This window comes from Melanotaenia boesemani, chromosome 23 (assembly GCF_017639745.1).
Source record: "Melanotaenia boesemani isolate fMelBoe1 chromosome 23, fMelBoe1.pri, whole genome shotgun sequence".
Classification (NCBI taxonomy): Eukaryota; Metazoa; Chordata; class Actinopteri; order Atheriniformes; family Melanotaeniidae; genus Melanotaenia; species Melanotaenia boesemani.
In genome coordinates, this window is record NC_055704.1 from 12,478,933 (window position 1) to 12,496,577 (window position 17,645).

At 39.1% G+C, this 17,645-nt stretch overlaps 1 protein-coding gene across 1 annotated transcript in view; it reads left to right on the forward strand.

Moving 5' to 3' along the window:
* Window positions 1-17,645, forward strand: part of nav3 (neuron navigator 3) — a 382,473-nt gene continuing 364,828 nt past the window's right edge. The window contains exon 1 of the mRNA XM_041977344.1: window positions 1-267. The gene's annotated coding sequence lies outside the window, so the exon portion shown is untranslated. The remainder of the gene's footprint in view (window positions 268-17,645) is intronic.

Here is a 17,645-nt window from a genome sequence, read left to right on the forward strand (position 1 = left end):
GCTGCACTGCCCCGCAGAGCGCTTTCATGGGCTCGGCGCTCCGAGGTGTGCAGCCTGCTGCCTTCTCTCAGCCTCAGAGCGTTTTCTTCCGCAGACAGCCGAGCTGAGCGCCGTCCTTCACTCTCCAGGAACATCTTTTGGAGGTACAAACCATTTTCTCCCCCCTACACTGCCTCTTCTTTAAGAGCCGCCTTGGTTTGCCTTTGAAAATAAAGATCAGCGAGAAAGAGAGAACCTTCGTTCTTCATTGGCGACGTTAGAAACCAGGTAAGACAATTTGCAGTCAGTTTGCAACAAGAAACGTGTCATTTCTGTGACTTGGTGATGTGTTTCTGCATTGTCAAGCACTCACAGCGGCTTTTGGGAATAAAACAAAGCTGATGCACACGGATTGTTCCAGATAGACGCCACCTGCTCTAAATGATCGGCTGTGATGGGTGTAACATTCACAAATCACTTGTGCAAGGTGCTGTCAGATCAACAAGGTGCCTTCGTTACCGGTGGGAAAATTGATAATTGATGAAGCATTGAAAGCTGTTTTAAAAGTGCTCTTAAACGGAGACTTGCATCTTGTAATAATCTTAGCAAACAGGAGCCTATTCCTTTTTTTTATATGTTTTTTTGCAAAGAAAACTTGTCTTTAACTTCAAACAGTTGAATACAACTTGGTGAGATGCATGCTTGCATTTGACCCAATAGAGTAAAAACTTAGTATGCAGGGAGGCATAGCTGATGCAACATATGTTATCAGCTTTTTTTCTTTGGTGTCTTGCCCCCCTGTTGATGACTAACTTTATCTGACACAGCTGTAGACATGCCCAGAGGCGCTTCTCCGGTCTCTGTGGGCTCCAAGCAAAATTTCACATGGGGTCCCTTCAACCAGCGTTCATTGCCCTTTTGTTATGATTATATAGTATTTTTAAAGGCAATGTTACAGAATTAAATCCTTAACTTGCAACTTTTAAATGGTCTTTGATAGATTTTACTTTCTTTACTGACTTCTACTTCATTATTTATTATTTTATTTAATTAAACAGGGGTAATATGGTTTAATATAGATCCAATACAGAGGATGCGAAGAAATCTGCATTATGACCCTTTAGAATTACATTGACAGCTAAAGCCGTACATACATGAGTAGTTTCCAGAAGCATAAAATCTACTGGACATAGAAAATAAAATATAAATGCCACTTTCACACAATAACTTTCATCCATGCACTTTAGTAGTACACATCAGATGTCTTGGCTATGAATTGTATAATTTAACATTTTTAGCTTTACAGTTTAAACAGCTTTAAATTGACATTATCCAAGTTATCTGTTTTTATTTTCAGTCTCCTGACACCCAGGTAGTCATCAGACTGACAGACTGAGCTGCTCTGAGCTAAATTAGCTTCTGGATTATCTGCACTTCTTACCACTGTTTTGTTCTCTTCTTTGCTCTTCCTGTTTTTCTTTTGTCACTACCAGATAGAAAACTTCTCATTTTTATAAACCTACTCTCTGCTGTTTGTTTACATGAGATGCACCACTACTAGCAGCAAGACCAAGAGATGTAGGAGGGGTCACTTCTGTAGTGGTTGACCAATGTCATTGCAAACACTCCACATTGTGACTTTCTGTCTTGATTCAAAGGCCTTGTAAGCTCCCTTCTGGCTTGGTGCCCCAGGCGTTTACCTGGTTTGCCTGTTGGACTTTGCACCATGATTGGACATGCCATTTCAATCCATGCTTGCTTTTGTCTGCAAGATGCCCCCAGGGCTGAAGATGCTCCATCCATGTTCCTGAAAGATTACCTTGGGGAAGACTGTCTCGGATCTACTGTTGAGACACAGGCTCCTAATTCCTGAATTAGGACTCACCCTAATCTATTTAATATTGCTCACAGCCTGCTCTCATGAATGCCTGGAACATTTTAATAATAAATGGCTGAACAGAGTTACTGGCTTGCAGCATCGATTTGTCTGTTTTAGGCTGTAAAGTTGCTTTGTAAGAAACCAATTACAGCATTTTTCTTTCACAAAAAGAATTCATACTAGGGTTTAAAATGGAAATCTTGGCAGCCCCCAAAAATCACAATTTTATTGGTAAATTTTAAGCTAAAATAGCATTTTTTATAAGCCCTTAAAGATGCATGAGTCTGTTTTAATATCATAGCTTGGCATAAACTTCATCGATGCCATGTTATATTACAGCTTCTTTGGGGTCTTTTTTTATTACCCTAATTGAATTACACCCGAGTCGGCTGCACCAATTATTTCTATGATTGTGTAACCAGTGAGGTTCTTTGGCGTCTGGTATCTCCATCCCATAGAACCAGTGTGAGGCCAGAGCTGGCTGTGAGCCCAGTGATGGTTTTTAACCCTCTCATTCTTGCAGCCAGAAACAACAGAGTTGAGAAGGCTAAAGATTTCATCCCTGGGGAAAAGTAATAATCTTACCAGAGAGATTTAGCTAAGCTTTGGTCACTATCAACTGAGTAGGCAGGAGTGCCAGGATTCTGCATTTGTGTTGGGGGTAGATGTTGTCTGGTAGGTTGAATAAGGCTTCTTAAGAGAGCACAGTGATTAGCCCAAGAGAAGTCATTAACTCCGATCAACCCAAGTCTGAGGATCAGCAGGCAGTATGCATGGTTTCCAAGTCAGACTTATCAATGCTCCTAACAAAGATGTTTGAATCCAGTGTCTGTTTTTTTTTAACTTTAACTTAAAAGTGATGTAAGGCTGCAAGAAACTGATTATTTTCATCATTAATGAGTTTACCAAAAAACATGTTAAATATGTAAAGTTAAAAATACAGTGTTCAATGTTTTGTTGCACCTATGAAATTACTTTAATAAGCCTTTAAAGACTCTTGAATTAACTGGAGCAGCTTGTTGACTTGATTTAAGTTTGACTTAATTTATCTGCCTCGTGGCTCTGACTTTTCTCATTTACTGCATAAAACTTTTTTCTTCCTGTTTATTGTGCTTTAGCTTTAACTAAGTGACTTTCTAGGATTTATGTCCAACCAGTAAAGTTGGATTAGGCAATCTTTTAGGGACAGAAACACAATCCATTAGCTACCCCCATAGATAAAGTTGATCACACTATAGATCAGGGCTTTTCAACTCTAGCCCTTGAGGTTCACAGTGCTGCAGGTTTGAAATATTTCCCTGCTTCAACACACCTGACTCAGGATTAATGGGTCACTGTGCAGAAATTAAAAAGCTTTTCATTTGATTCAGGTATGTTGGAGCAGTTAAGTGTCTAAAACAGTACAGTCGTCCTGAAGGGCTGGAGTTATGGAAGCCTGCTTAGAGCAATACAAAAAGTTTATTTAACCTTTTAACAGCTGAGGTCTTCCAGCTGGCTGATGCTTCCAACAGGTGGTGCCAAACTGTGCTATTTTAAGGCCTTGCATGAACTTAGTGTTTCTAAAATTACTCTTTTTGTTCTGCTTCACTTAATCACAGTTGGCCTTTGTAGAGATAATGTTCACATATTGTACTTGTGATTTTCATTCTGAAAGTATTCTTGTTTTTTTTTAGGCAAGCCGGACATTTTTTTCATTTGTGCTATGTGCCATCTTCTTTTATTCTTCACCAGTAACACGTATACTGATATTCACTCTTTACTTTGACTCAGAGTATTCAAATAGACCTTGTGATTGCAGATTTTACTATAGATGTGCAATTTTAAAGATGAGTCCTAAAAAATAGGCAGAAAGCTCAAAGGGTTATCTGAGACTGAAACTGATTGATAAAAATCTGCATTGTTTTCACTTTGATTTTGATATTGACTGTAGGTGGTGACTCGTATCACATCCGCTTTGAAAAGACCTACAAGATGTTGATGTGCTTTTTTTTTTATCTGTGGTGCTCTACTCTTGATAAAAAACATGCAGTGTGTCAAATGAGCATCATCCTTACCCAACACACAAGATGGCTGTTGACAAGTGGACACGTTGTATTTTCAATTTTTAAATTATTATTTGTCATGGTCCATAACCTGATGCTGCAGATGCTTTATTTCCCAGAACTGTGTGGGAAGGCAGGCCATTTTAAAGGAGACTTAATAGAGGACTGGAACAGGGATGTGCCAATCAAAGTTATCACAAAAACTGATCAGAACAGTACAGAACCATCCAGTGAGCAGAAGCCAACACTCTCAATTCTCATCACACCTAAAACCAGCCTGCAGCTGGTATGGAACTTTGATTGGTCTGATTTATCTGATTTATTTTTATGTTTCAGCCACAAAAGGATAGCTTAGAGGCTGGAAAAATGCATTATCTTGTGATCACGGGTTGCTTTTTAAGGCACAAGTGTCAAACAAAATCACACTTTTGCTCTTTTCAGGTTGACTTAGAAAAGGTTGTAGTATAAAAAAAATATTCAGGTGTTTTTTGTTTTTTTTCATGCAAAGGTGGCATTTGACTTTTGTAGCAGATACTTACCCGGAGCTTTGAAATGAGTTGAAAACAGGTTAGTTCATTTAAGTTGATTACCAGCAGTCAGTCGTAGTGCACATGAATCCTACAGGGGGCCGCAGTTAGCCCAGAGGAACTTAAACTCCATCTCCAGCTTTGGTCTCTCCATTCAGCTTTCCATTATCACTGTCACTCCCTGTGTTGGCTCCTTCCAGCTGTCTGCCCAGCTTTGATCCTGCTTCTATTCAATGTCTACCACTGTTGCTCTCATCTTTCTTCCTCCATTTCCTCATATAATCTCATCTTTTTCACTTTACAGTCTTTTCACCTTCCATTCTTCATCACTTGGATATTTCCTCAGAGCTGTCTCGCTTCTCTCTTTCTTTCCCCTCTCTCATGTCACATTACAACAGTTTTCCATGCTGTTGGGTGTGCAATGCCTTGAACGACGAGGGTGGTGTTTCTGTGAGATCAGTGATGGCTTAAGATATTTCATTTTAAGTGTCAGATCAAATTAAGACAAACCAAGGCAGATGAGGTTTTAACGGTCTCAACAGAAAGCAGGGACATGCTCTCCCATCAGTATAGATTAGCTCCGTTGTCATTTTAGGATGGAGATTAATAGGACATTTACTAGTACCTGGGGAGATGCCATCAGTTGCTTTCATGGACTAATAATAGATCATTCATTTCCAACTACTTTCTTTTATTTAATACAAATTAATCATATGTTTAGGGATACTGATTTGTTCTGTTTAAAGAATACTCATGGACACTTAGAGGTGAGTGCAATATGCTGCTTTCAGCCTTCTCTGTAGCAGGAAACAGCAGACTGTGTTGGTCGACAGAATATGGAATAATAATGAGACATACAAAGAGAGGGCAAGGAGAGGGATTATTTGTCACCAGTGGCTATTGAGAGAGAGTTTTATGACATTGATGGCCTGTAGAGCTGCTCTTTGAGAATGAACTTGTCATAACAGATTTTGCCCATTGTCCCTTAGCAATAGGGAGATGTCCAATATAGCAATAAAAGATTGTAAGGTTGGTGTTGACTATAAAGATTTAGAGCAGTTGAAGTTAAAACATTTGTTTGATCCACCTCTAGTTGAGCTTTTATGAACAATTTCCTCTTAATCACAGGTTTTTGTCATTGTCTCTGTACGTGGAGTTAAAAACAAAAACACCTTTGTTACAAGAAAACAGTTTGTCAAAGCTCACATGTGTGAAACAGGTGTTTTTTTCCTCAGAGGGTAATTTATTTTACTGAATTTACAACAACTATACAGCATAACTTCATTTTAAATGGGCTAACATGAAGTGCTAGCTTGTTGATGTGAGCTGCGCACATAGGTTCAAGATTAGCTGCTAGCATGGAATTATATTTATCTTTTTCCAGCTGTGTCTTGCCAGTTTTATGTTTTATGGTCTTTGTTTTCATGTTTTGTTGTTAACTTTGTCTTGTTAAAATATTCTGGTTTTGTTAGGTTTGTATTTGTTTTTTGTAAAGCTACTTATTGCCTACTAGCACGCTTTCTTCTCTGGTTTTACTTCCTGTTGTTGTTCCTCTGGTCTTAGTTTACTGATTGGTACATACCTGCCTTGCAGCTGTCTAAACCCTTCAGAGTATATTTTGCCTGAGTTTCTTTCCTCATTGTTCATTGTCTCACACTCACTGTCTTGGTTCCTGCACCTGGTTCCTTTATGAGGGGATTTCAGGGGTTTCAAGTGACCTTGCTTTGGCACTGCAATAACTTTTGAAAAAATAAGGATCTGTATGCCCAGTCTTTATGTTTGATTATACCATCTTTTCAAACAATTGCTTCAGTAACCCTGAATTTCATTATGTCGACATTTGATGGACTCCTGCCTACCTTTCCTGTTTCAGCCTCCTTCAACCACTATTAGCTAAATATTTTGTAGAAAAAAATGTTATGGTCCAGAGAAAGCCAGCAGAGTATTTCAGCAAGCAGCACTGAGTTTTACGCAATCTGTATAATTTAGTAGAGTTTATAGTCTTCTAACAATGATTGCTAACAATGAGAGTCAGCACCAGTCTATTTCTTTTTCTTCCTACAACTGTAACTACAGCTTTCAGATTGTTTTTCTTAACTTCATTGTGTTGATTAAATGTTGTAAATGTTTTCATCATATGCTGGCAAATGGATGTTTTAATTTAAACCAGCCAAATCCTGACAGAGGATGATACGCTTCTCCCGACTGTAGGCTTGACTTTTGGTTGGCTTAACACTGTTACACATCTTCTAGTTGGCAGGGTTGACAACAGACGTTTTACTTTGATGTAAAAAATGGCAGCAATATGGCAGGAACAAGATGCAGCACAACAACTGCAATGAAAAGTGGAACTGAAGCTTGAAGCTGCTGATGGTGACAAAATAGAAATTTCATTCAGCGTACTTCCTTTATGGAAGTTTATCACCGGGCCAAGTGGACTTTTTTCAGTCATGACTCATGCAGATATGTTAATATGAAACATGGCCGCCGTACCAAACAAATGGCATGAATCTGCATTTTTATATCATTAGCTGAAAGATTGATAACCCATTAATGCAAGTGTGGCAGACTGAGCACAAAGTAAAGAGAAACATCCACATGTCTTTCTTATTTACATCATACTCATTCATCTCCTCTCTTACTTTCAACATAGACTGACATTGAAATGGGTGTGTATTAAGTGCAGAGAAAGGAGACTTGAGGTTGTAACATTTTTTTTTCTCCCTCTTAGGAGCGAATCAAAAATGATGAATGGCATGGCACTTTAATGAGCTTGTAGGGGAAATGCAAGTGCTGAAGCAGGCACATTACAAGCTAACTGCAGGGAGATGAGGTAGACTTTTGCCAGAAGTGTGTGGCTATCATGTGAAAGGCTTATCCCTTACTTAAAGGAGCAAACTGTGGAGTAAAGAAGATGACAAAGGACATGTCAAATAAGCTGTTTTTTAATATAAACGTGCATCAGTCAAAAAATTCATCACTTTCAGTTGGACTCTTTTATGGTTTATCATTTATTGTTTGTGTTTGAATACAAATACATCTTTAGACCTACAATTGATGCCATAAAAGTAAAAGCACCCCTGAGAAGCACTAATCTGATCTCTCACAATGCAAGAGATTTAAATATGCTATATGCCTTTAAGGAGTCCTTGTTTGGTTCTGGATTGTTTGTTTTAATTGTAAATTTGTGTTTGAAACTAGTGATTGAATTCGCCTCTGTCACAGTTCATGTTTGTGTAATTCTACTTGAATAATCAGTACGAATGCATGTGTGGATCCATGTCTTGAAAGATTTTGGCTGTAGCCAAAAATGTTGCTGACTCAAGGGGAAGACAACCACTGTTTTCTCCCATTTCAACAATCAGCATCGTATCAGTCGTACCATCAAAGTGGTAGTTGGTTTGCGCTAGGGGTTAGCCGCTGGTAAACTGTACAGGGCTTGCATGAATCATGAGGTTTTTGGGGGGAGGGTTACATGAGTTCAACGGCATATGTTAATTTTTGCTAACATGACAAAGTGAAGGAGAATTACATGCTAGACGATGCAAAACTGTCAATCTGCATCAAGACTTTGAGCTGCTGGAGGTTACATGATCCCACTTCATGTGTCATACCCTCAATGATGTCTGTGAACACACACAAAGCTTGCCACATGGTATTTTACCTTCTTAAAGTGAAAAGTAAGTGGAGTTGGAGGAAAAGTGAACTGATACAAATGGGAACAATTTTGATGTCCAAGTGGTCTTAATTTTAGCGAAGTTCCTCTGAAGGAAGCCACATGTCTTACAAAATACATGCTGTATTAAAAGAAGATGCTGTTTTTGGAACAAACCTTGTTTGTCTAAATTCATTACTTTTCAGGAAATTGGTCAATAATTGTGTGGTTAAAATAATGAAACTCTGTGTTGTCATTGTTGATGAAGTCAGACAAGACTATTACTGTTGACCTTCAGCTCTCCTGTGTCTTTGTTTCTGCCTATATAAGCTAGAAATAGGAATTGGGATGTGTGGGATCGAGGTTAGGATGAAAAAAGGCATGATGTGGAAATGGCAGTGTTTTTTTTAATGACACATAGAGAAAGGCAGGAAAGCTCCTTATTGGTCATCATCAGAGTGAATTGTAACATTACCCGAGTGGCATAACCCTTCCTGGGTTTTAATGGGCCACTCAGTTTTTTGTATTTCTTTGTTTTGTGTAATAAGGTGTGGTTCTTTAGTGAATAGCTCTTTTTGGTGGAACTAGTGGCCTTTAAGTGTGCATTCACACCAGGATAGAAACGGCCACAGGCTGGTTCTCAGACTTATACCAGCTATTATGACCACCTTCAGCCTTTGTGCGTGGGGCTGCTGCTCAACCATGAATATTTTCTGTCTAGAAGAGCTGGTCTTGGCTCTAACCCGTCCTGAACTTGCTCTCTACAACCACATATTGAAATAACATTTTCCTCCCTTCCAAAATGATAAGGCAGTGATATATAACTGTCTTCCTTGAGAAACTCCAAATAATTTAGGGGGGTGAAAGCATCTCTTGAACAGTGCAGCTTCCAATGTTTTTACAAAACTCTAAGTTTTACCTGATAAATTCATAAACAAATCACTGCCCTGAAACCAGAACAGTCAGCAATGTTTGTTGCATTTCATCACTTGTGTCAATGGCTAAAACGATGGAAAAATAGCACAAACACAGTACGTCTACTGTATAATGCCCAAGAGCAGGAACTCATGCATACCCAATGAACCCTAGTTTGTTTATCATTTCCCCTCTATTTTCACTGGTGCTGCTGATAATGTCCTCTGGGTCTCGATGACACTGCAAACACTTTAATCACTGATTGAAAGGCACACACATGCATTCATACACATGCATGCTCATTTGCAGTTACTGATTCAGCATCAATTATTTTCTCAGATTCTGTGCTTATCAGACAGTACTCACTGTATTTAAGCTCCTCTGCTTTGCTGGTTAATGGATGGACAAGATGGGTTTGCAGAGACTCTGGAGCAAGATAGGAAGGATGGATTTGATATTGATGATGTCATCATTTCCATGCATGTTTAATTGTGGCCTAAAAGACTGGTGGTGATTATTGATCTGTTAAAAGTGCTGTAGGATTGCAATGGAGAGCATGCAGACCTGGAATTGAAAGCATCTCTTTGCTCCAGCATACCTCAAAACTGGGGGAATTTTAAACAAATAACCAAAAACAAGTGCGTGATATCAGTGATTTTGAAAACCCACCATAGGCATAACAAAGGCCTGGAAGGAGAAAAAGCATGTTACATTTTTCTGTTTACGCATCGGCACAACTCCCAGCTTAATACGATTCAGTAGTAGCCCGATTGTCGCTTGTTTTTAGTTTCTTAAAATGTCATTGCTGAAATATCTTGTTAGGTTTCAGTCACCATGTCTAACCAGCCCGAATCATTGATTTATCTTTGCATTAAGTAAATTTAGTCATCTGTGCAAGTAGGTTTGGACACACCCTGCAAAAGTCAAGACATGGAAAGAGAAGAAATGACTAAAAAGGGAAGATGGAGAGAGAATACTTAAATCTCCATGTGTTTGATCTGTACTTTTTTTTTTCAGAAAACCTCTTGCACTTCAGAGCGTTTAGAGAGAGAAGTTCAGCACACATGGAATACATGGATAATAGTCTTTTACTTTGCACCATTTAAAGTGACAGTAAGCGTGGCTGCCGCACACGGAAGTGTGATGTTTGCTGAACTAAACACATTCACCAACAACACCACAGATTAATGATATGAGGTAATGAGGATTGTGGGAGGGGGTAGAGGGGGGCTTATGATGTGATATGAAAGAAAGGGTCCAGGGAATGTTTCCTGGACCTGGAAACATTAGAGGCTGAGCCCACACCCTCGAAAAGAAATCTCAGTGAACCAACACAGTAAAAACCGCTTTTTATTTAAGCTTTCTTGAGCATTGTGTCGCCTTGTTTAAAGCCAAATAATGTAATATGTGCTTCAATATGTTTTTATTTTCAGTCTTAAACTTGACAATGTAAACAAGATCTCTAAAATCATATTAAACTTTTACTTTTCTAGACATCTGTTGTTTATCTCCACAACCTGCTCTTTAGTGCACATCTTCTGCAACAAAATGATGAACGTGAACTGTTTTCAGTCACTTGCAATTTTCAGAATAAAGATCATGCTGTAGTATTTACTGTACCTCTCTATCATCTCATCTGTCTCTTCCTTCTTTCCCTACAGGCTTCATCATCACTTCATCACTTGTTTTCCTTCCATCATTTCCCTTCTTTCCTTCTTTCACTTGCTGTTTTCCATCTTGACCGCTACTATTTTCTCAGTAGTATAGCCGAGTTTAAACTAGTGGTGTACTCTGATTTTTCCTTCCCATTCTCGAACACCCCTGTCCTGGAGCAACACACACATACAAGAACCACCAACCTCATTAATACATAAAGTAAACACCCACACAAAGGTGAGATCATGAAAGACTGGTTTTGTATTCCAAATATAAATGTATTGTGAGCAACACAAAATGTAAAACACTCTTTAAAACTCTTTAACTACTGACCAACCAGTGACCTGGAGGTAAACAAAAACATCAGTAAATAATTAAAATAAATTAAAATAAAAATAAAATAAAAATCAGTAAATAAATAAAACTGTTCTTTTTCTATTTATATTTAAACTAAAGCAGCATCTAGAAACCAAACATCCAACACTAATAGGAAAGCCGTTTTCATCTACTACAACACAAACTCATGCACGCGAGCGCGCACACGCACACACACACTCAAAGCAGCAGGTATACCAGCGAAATACATAGACTTCACCACTGGATTTAATGCAAATGTGTAGAACAGAAAAGGGCAAGGGTAACAATTTAGGACAGCAAGCTTAACCTTCAAAGTATCAAGTACTTAATTTTAAGACATACAGGGTTTAAATTATTTGTGGTTTACCTGTTTTGTGTGTTGGCCAGAGTCTTGTTGCCCATTGGCAGCAACCACAACTGAAGAGTTGTCTTTCTTTTCTAAATAAAAAACCGTCTGATGTCCATTTTTGACCGCTAATAATGACCACTCAAAATAACACCAGAGTTCAGATTAGGGATAAAACGCCGGGCTGTTAGCCAACACGGAGGACTCCCCGCTTCCATAAAATTCCTCTGTGATTGGTCATATTGTACCTGTGTTGCATTCACATAAGCCAGGAAATTACAAAACTACCATCTTCTTTAATGTCGTAAGGCGGCTGAGGGAATGTAAACTTATTCCTTCTGGGATGAAAAAAACATTCAGAGCTTGATGTGAAATGTTTGGGGCTAGAGCCGGGAACGCCCAGGCCAGGCGACGCCCCTGGTGAAGGAGTACACCTCAGGAGACTTTATCTCCTTGATTCCTTTTTTTGTAATTAAACAGGGAAAGGAAGTGAAAGAGGTTTGGGGCTGAGTGGTCCAAGAACAGAGACAAACGTAGGACAGAGGGGGGTTAGATACACTGACCATATGTAGGTAGGTTTGGAAAATTGATCATGTGAGGCCCTGTAAAAATGTATTACCATTTTTGTCAGTTTGAGTCCCTAAAAAACAACATAATTAGTTTTTAATTAGCTAATAACTGGTTATCTATTCAGTGAGTGACACAATTAGCAAGTCCTACTGGTTTTCCAACTACAGCTACAAGAACAGAGCCGATTCATTGTGTCATTTCCATCTCTCTCTCTCATTCTCATGCAACCGAAGCACATTATTTGTTTCTGAACTGTAGTTATAGAAACATCACTGTCAGGAAGCAGAATGCGGAGAGAGGAAGTAAAGAGGTTAGCAAAAAATAATAATAAAAAAATACATTGGAGGTTGGCATCATTCGTTAACTCTCTGATGAAGGACACACATCAGCAGCCAGACTGTTAAGTGGTGGCATGTGCCCACTTGGCTGAAGCTCTACATCACCTCCCTTTTCTCCCTCCCTCCCGCTGTTCTCCATGTGCTGTCTTTGGTTAATGTGTGGTCTAATATTGTAGTGTACAGGAAAACCATGGTGTAAGAAACCAAACAGCTCATGGTTTCATCTCTATTCACTGTTAGATGGATTTATAATAAGTTAGATGGCAACGTTGGGTTTAGTTGTTGTCCAAATATGAATTTTTGACTAAATTGAAACAATATTTAGCCAAAGCAGTGTATTTCATGTTTTTACAACCGTAAAATATGCAAGATTAACAACAAAAAGCCGTAAATCTTCCCAGAAAACAGCAAATAAAAGGAGAAAACTCCTTTAGGACTTTATATTAGCTCACAAATGAACCCTAAAATTACAGCCAAACAAGACTTAAATAAAGGTATGCGTGAGACTTAGTATTTAAATGAATTTAGGATAATAACAAAGGCACAGTAGCTTCAGAGGCTTTGCGTTGTTTATCTCCAATGGCCCATTCTCTGGAAAAAAAAGGACTTGGTTGTTGTTCACAACTTATTTTTAGAGTATCACTCTTAATAACATGTTGTCTTCTTTACTTTGATTCCCTTTTCCTGCACTCTCCTTTTCTTATTCAGTCTAAAACATTGCTAGTGTTAAATTAATTAGGAACCATTTGTAAGGTAATCCAAAGAACTGGCTATTTTAGAAGGAGTCGGTGCTTCTAAACACTTTGTCAGGGTGTTCACTGACCTTGGACGCCTTGTCAAGTGTATTCCTTGTTCTTGAACTTCGTTTTCAGCACAGAATAAGAACAACAGTGTAGGCTATTCTTTGATGCATAATGTATTAAAGGCAAAGTGTCTAGCACTGAGGTTATTAGTAGTCTTCTTGTCAACCCTTTGTGCACATTTTAATTCTTCATTTCTGTTATTTAACTGATGCTCTTATCAGAAAAGTCTGCTCTGGGGCGGGTTTGATAAATTACTTTGAGCAGTTGTTTGAATACAGACAGATCTGTGACCTTTTTGATGATCTTCATAACCTTCATGACGTTCTCACACTAATTCAGAGTTTTTTTTTTTCACTTAATAGAGCATTTCTTCACATTTTATGCCACCTAATTGCCTATTCAGAGCTGAATACAAAACATCTTGAGCCTTTTCCAGCCAATAATGACAAGGTGAACATGCAGTTGGGTTCCATTGGTTTTTAAATATGTCCCATTATGGATGTTTGCAAAATACCCAGATCCACTAAGCTTTTAATAATAAAGTCAGTTGCTAAGAGAAGTTAAAGGAATATTCCTCACACTGATTAAAAGAGCTATAACAGTGGATAAGGTGGAACTACACTGTGTGCAGAATTATTAGGCAAATGAGTATTTTGACCACATCATCCTCTTTATGCATGTTGTTCTACTCCAACCGGTACAGGCTTGAAAGCCTACTACCAATTAAGCATATCAGGTGATGTGCATCTCTGTAATGAGAAGGGGTGTGGTCTAATGACATCAACACCCTATATCAGGTGTGCATAATTATTAGGCAACTTCCATTCCTTTGGCAAATTGGTCAGAAGAGAGATTTGACGGACTCTGAAAAGTCAAAAATAGTGAGATGTCTTGCAGAGGGATGCAGCACTCTTAAAATTGCCAAGCTTTTGAGGCGTGATCATCGAACAATCAAGCGTTTCATTCAAAATAGTCAACAGGGTCGCAAGAAGCGTGTTGAAAAAACAAGGCGCAAAATAACTGCCCATGAACTGAGGAAAATCAAGCGTGAAGCTGCCAAGATGCCATTGGCCACCAGTTTTGCCATATTTCAGAGCTGCAACATCACTGGAGTGCCAAGAAGAACAAGGTGTGCAATACTCAGGGACATGGCCAAGGTAAGGAAGGCTGAAAAACGACCACCACTGAACAAGACACACAAGATAAAACGTCAAGACAGGGCCAAGAAATATCATAAGACTGATTTTTCTAAGGTTTTATGGACTGATGAAATGAGAGTGAGTCTTGATGGGCCAGATGGATGGGCCCGTGGCTGGATCAGTACAGGGCAGAGAGCTCCACTCCGACTCAGACGCCAGCAAGGTGGAGGTGGGATACTGGTATGGGCTGGTATCATCAAAGATGAGCTTGTGGGACCTTTTCGGGTTGAGGATGGAGTCAAGCTCAACTCCCAGTCCTACTGCCAGTTTCTGGAAGACACCTTCTTCAAGCAGTGGTACAGGAAGAAGTCAGCATCGTTCAAGAAAAACATGATTTTCATGCAGGATAATGCTCCATCACACGCATCCAAGTACTCCACTGCATGGCTGGCCAGAAAAGGTCTAAAAGAAGAAAAAATAATGACATGGCCTCCTTGTTCACCTGATCTTAACCCCATAGAGAACCTGTGGTCCCTCATCAAATGTGAGATCTACAGGGAGGGAAAACAGTACACCTCTCTGAACAGTGTCTGGGAGGCTGTGGTTGCTGCTGCACGCAATGTTGATCGTGAACAGATCAAGATACTGACAGAATCTATGGATGGCAGGCTTTTGAGTGTCCTTGCAAAGACAGGTGGTTATATTGGTCACTGATTTGTTTTTGTTTTTTTTGTTTTTGAGTGCCAGAAATGTATATTTGTAAATTTTGAGTTGTTACATTGGTTTCCCTGGTGAAAATAAATAAGTGAAATGGGTATATATTTGGTTTTTGTTAAGTTACCTAATAATTATGCACAGTAATAGTCACCTGCACACACAGATATCCTCCTAAGTTACTAAAAACTAAAAAAGCCCCACTCCAACTTCCAAAAATATTCAGCTTTGATATTTATGAGTCTTTTGTGTTCATTGCGAACATAGTTGTTGTTATATAATAAAATTAATCCTCAAAAATACAACTTGCCTAATATTTCTGCACAGCCTGTATGGTGTGTATCTTCTTCAAAGCTTTCTACTGATGGCGTCTCTAACCAGGTGAATAATGAACAACTATTGGTGGTGACCCAGATATTTGTACTAAGAAAAATGGAGCTATAATTTCTGTGAACCTAGTTGAAAATTCTCCTGGAGTAAGTTTGGATACATAATGGATTAAAAGCAGTACTACTGAACTTTTGATTTTTGCACTTTGGCGCCCCCTAGCGAAGGTTAATTAGGCATCGTCATGGCTGGAAAAAGAAGTTGTGGAGATGCTGCAGGGTAAAGCCGGCTCCATGAATGTGCATAATTAATGTCAGTGTGCCATCAAAGAGTCAGAAGCACAGAGTAAAGCTTGATACATACTCCATGAGAAGTGAGAACTTTGTTCTTGTTCTTGAGGCTGCAAGAACAAGAAAAAAGTTTGTTTTGGTCTGATAAGTACATTCTCCAAGGCAAGTTTCGTCCGCTTTAGGGTGGGGATTACTGTAGGAGAATCTGTGTCTTTATGTGCAATGAACATTTGACCTGCTTATTTCACATTTAACATTAAACTTTGTTCGTGCCAGAGCAGGGTTGTGCACGCAGCAGTGTCCGTGTCTTTAAATCCTTGAGGGAAACCCCGAACATGAACATTAAAAGACCTTGGCATCAATGTTCCCTCTAATTCTTCATGTGTCTGGGCATACACACAAGCTTCCTGAGCACACTGAGGACCACTGTGAACAACATCAGATGTGCACGCTGTGGCCACACACCAGTGTCACACTTCAAAATCTTCGATCATAGCAAGTTACATGGCTTATTAAAAGAATCAAATTACAGCAGCAATTTTCATTACTTTACTTTTAATATAAGTGATTTGGCCCACTTAAAATGAAAAAGACAAGTTATGACTTGTTATTCATGAGATGTGTAGTATGTTATATGTGAGAGTCCTGCTTTGGCCATGGGAAGAGTCCTGCTTTGTCCTAGGTGAGGTCCAGTTGTGGCCTGGCATAGGGTCCTGTTCTGGAAGGAATGATATATACACCTTTAGACATAACATTTTGTTCACATTAAAACATTCACATTTTGCACAATGACGTGTGCTGTTGCTTGTGATACAGTGTAAATTCCTGTAACTCTTTGTCTGTAAAAATATCTAATGAGTTGACTACGTTTTTTATTAGCATTTCTACTACCCATAAATTATCAGGTGTGTCGCTGCCCGTTCGTTTCGCCATGATAAGGGGTTAGCATTTGCGTCTCTTAACTCCACCACACTGTTGTTACCTAGCTAACCTGCAAGGCGCATATAGGCAGGGCACATATGCAAGCACTGTCAATGTTATGATTGGCTGCGTAGCGTAAGTGACCCTTATCGTATCATTGGCTTGTCATCTGTCACTCACTGAGTTACAATGTAAAATGGTACAGAAAACTATATTATTGGTCTAATTAATTAGATTAGATTAGGTCTAATATTACATATTATTTAATATGTGTATACTGAATTTTATTATATGTGCTGCATAGATTTTCTTGTGCGAGCAGTGCGCAATTGCGCATGCACGCAGCTTAGAGGGAACATTGCTTGGCATGACTTGCACTTTTAACTCTTCGTAGCATATTTGTACCCATTGTTAAACAGTGTAAAACTTACTCCTTGCCTATCTCGCACTTCTTTATCATGAATTATTTTTATGGACTTGATTTTAGCCAGCAGATATTGAACATTGCCCCAGTATAGAATTCCTCTGTAGATCACCCGTTGTTGGTGTTGCTCTACACATGCTTATTTTTCCTGTCTAAAACCCCTCAGGAGATGCATTTATCTTTACTTTTTTTCTGTTTGTCCATGTTAAAAAGCTGCAGAATCAGAGATTTTTTTAAGTAGACACCACCACTGTTACTGTATTGTTCATCCTGGCTGATTAGCCACAGCCCTCATCTGGCAAAGACAAATGGCAAGGCAATTTGTCCTGACCTCAGGCCTGCAGCCACGTTTGCCCGGCCCCACTGTGTGCTGGCAAGTTAGGAAAAGCACCATATGTGACAGGATGCTTGTTTTGGTGGCTGCAGAGTCTGTGTGCTGTGTATAAGGCAGCACAGTCATTTGGACTCATGGAGGACATCATTGCCATGAAGTGTCCAAGGCAGTTTGTCATGTCTTTGTTTAATTTTAACATTGAAAAAGCATGGGGAGCAGTAAATATGAAAATTTGAAATAAAAATAAAAATAATAAAAAGTAGTTGGGAAGTGGGAGACCAGTGATGGTTTTATGACCCTCTGTAAAAGCAGGAAGGGACTTTTTGAGTGTGAGTGTTATGCCCCTAAGAGGGGAATAATGTAAAACAAACACGAGACACAGTGTTACTGCTGCCACGTCCAGTGCTGTAATGTAGGTTTTTTGACATT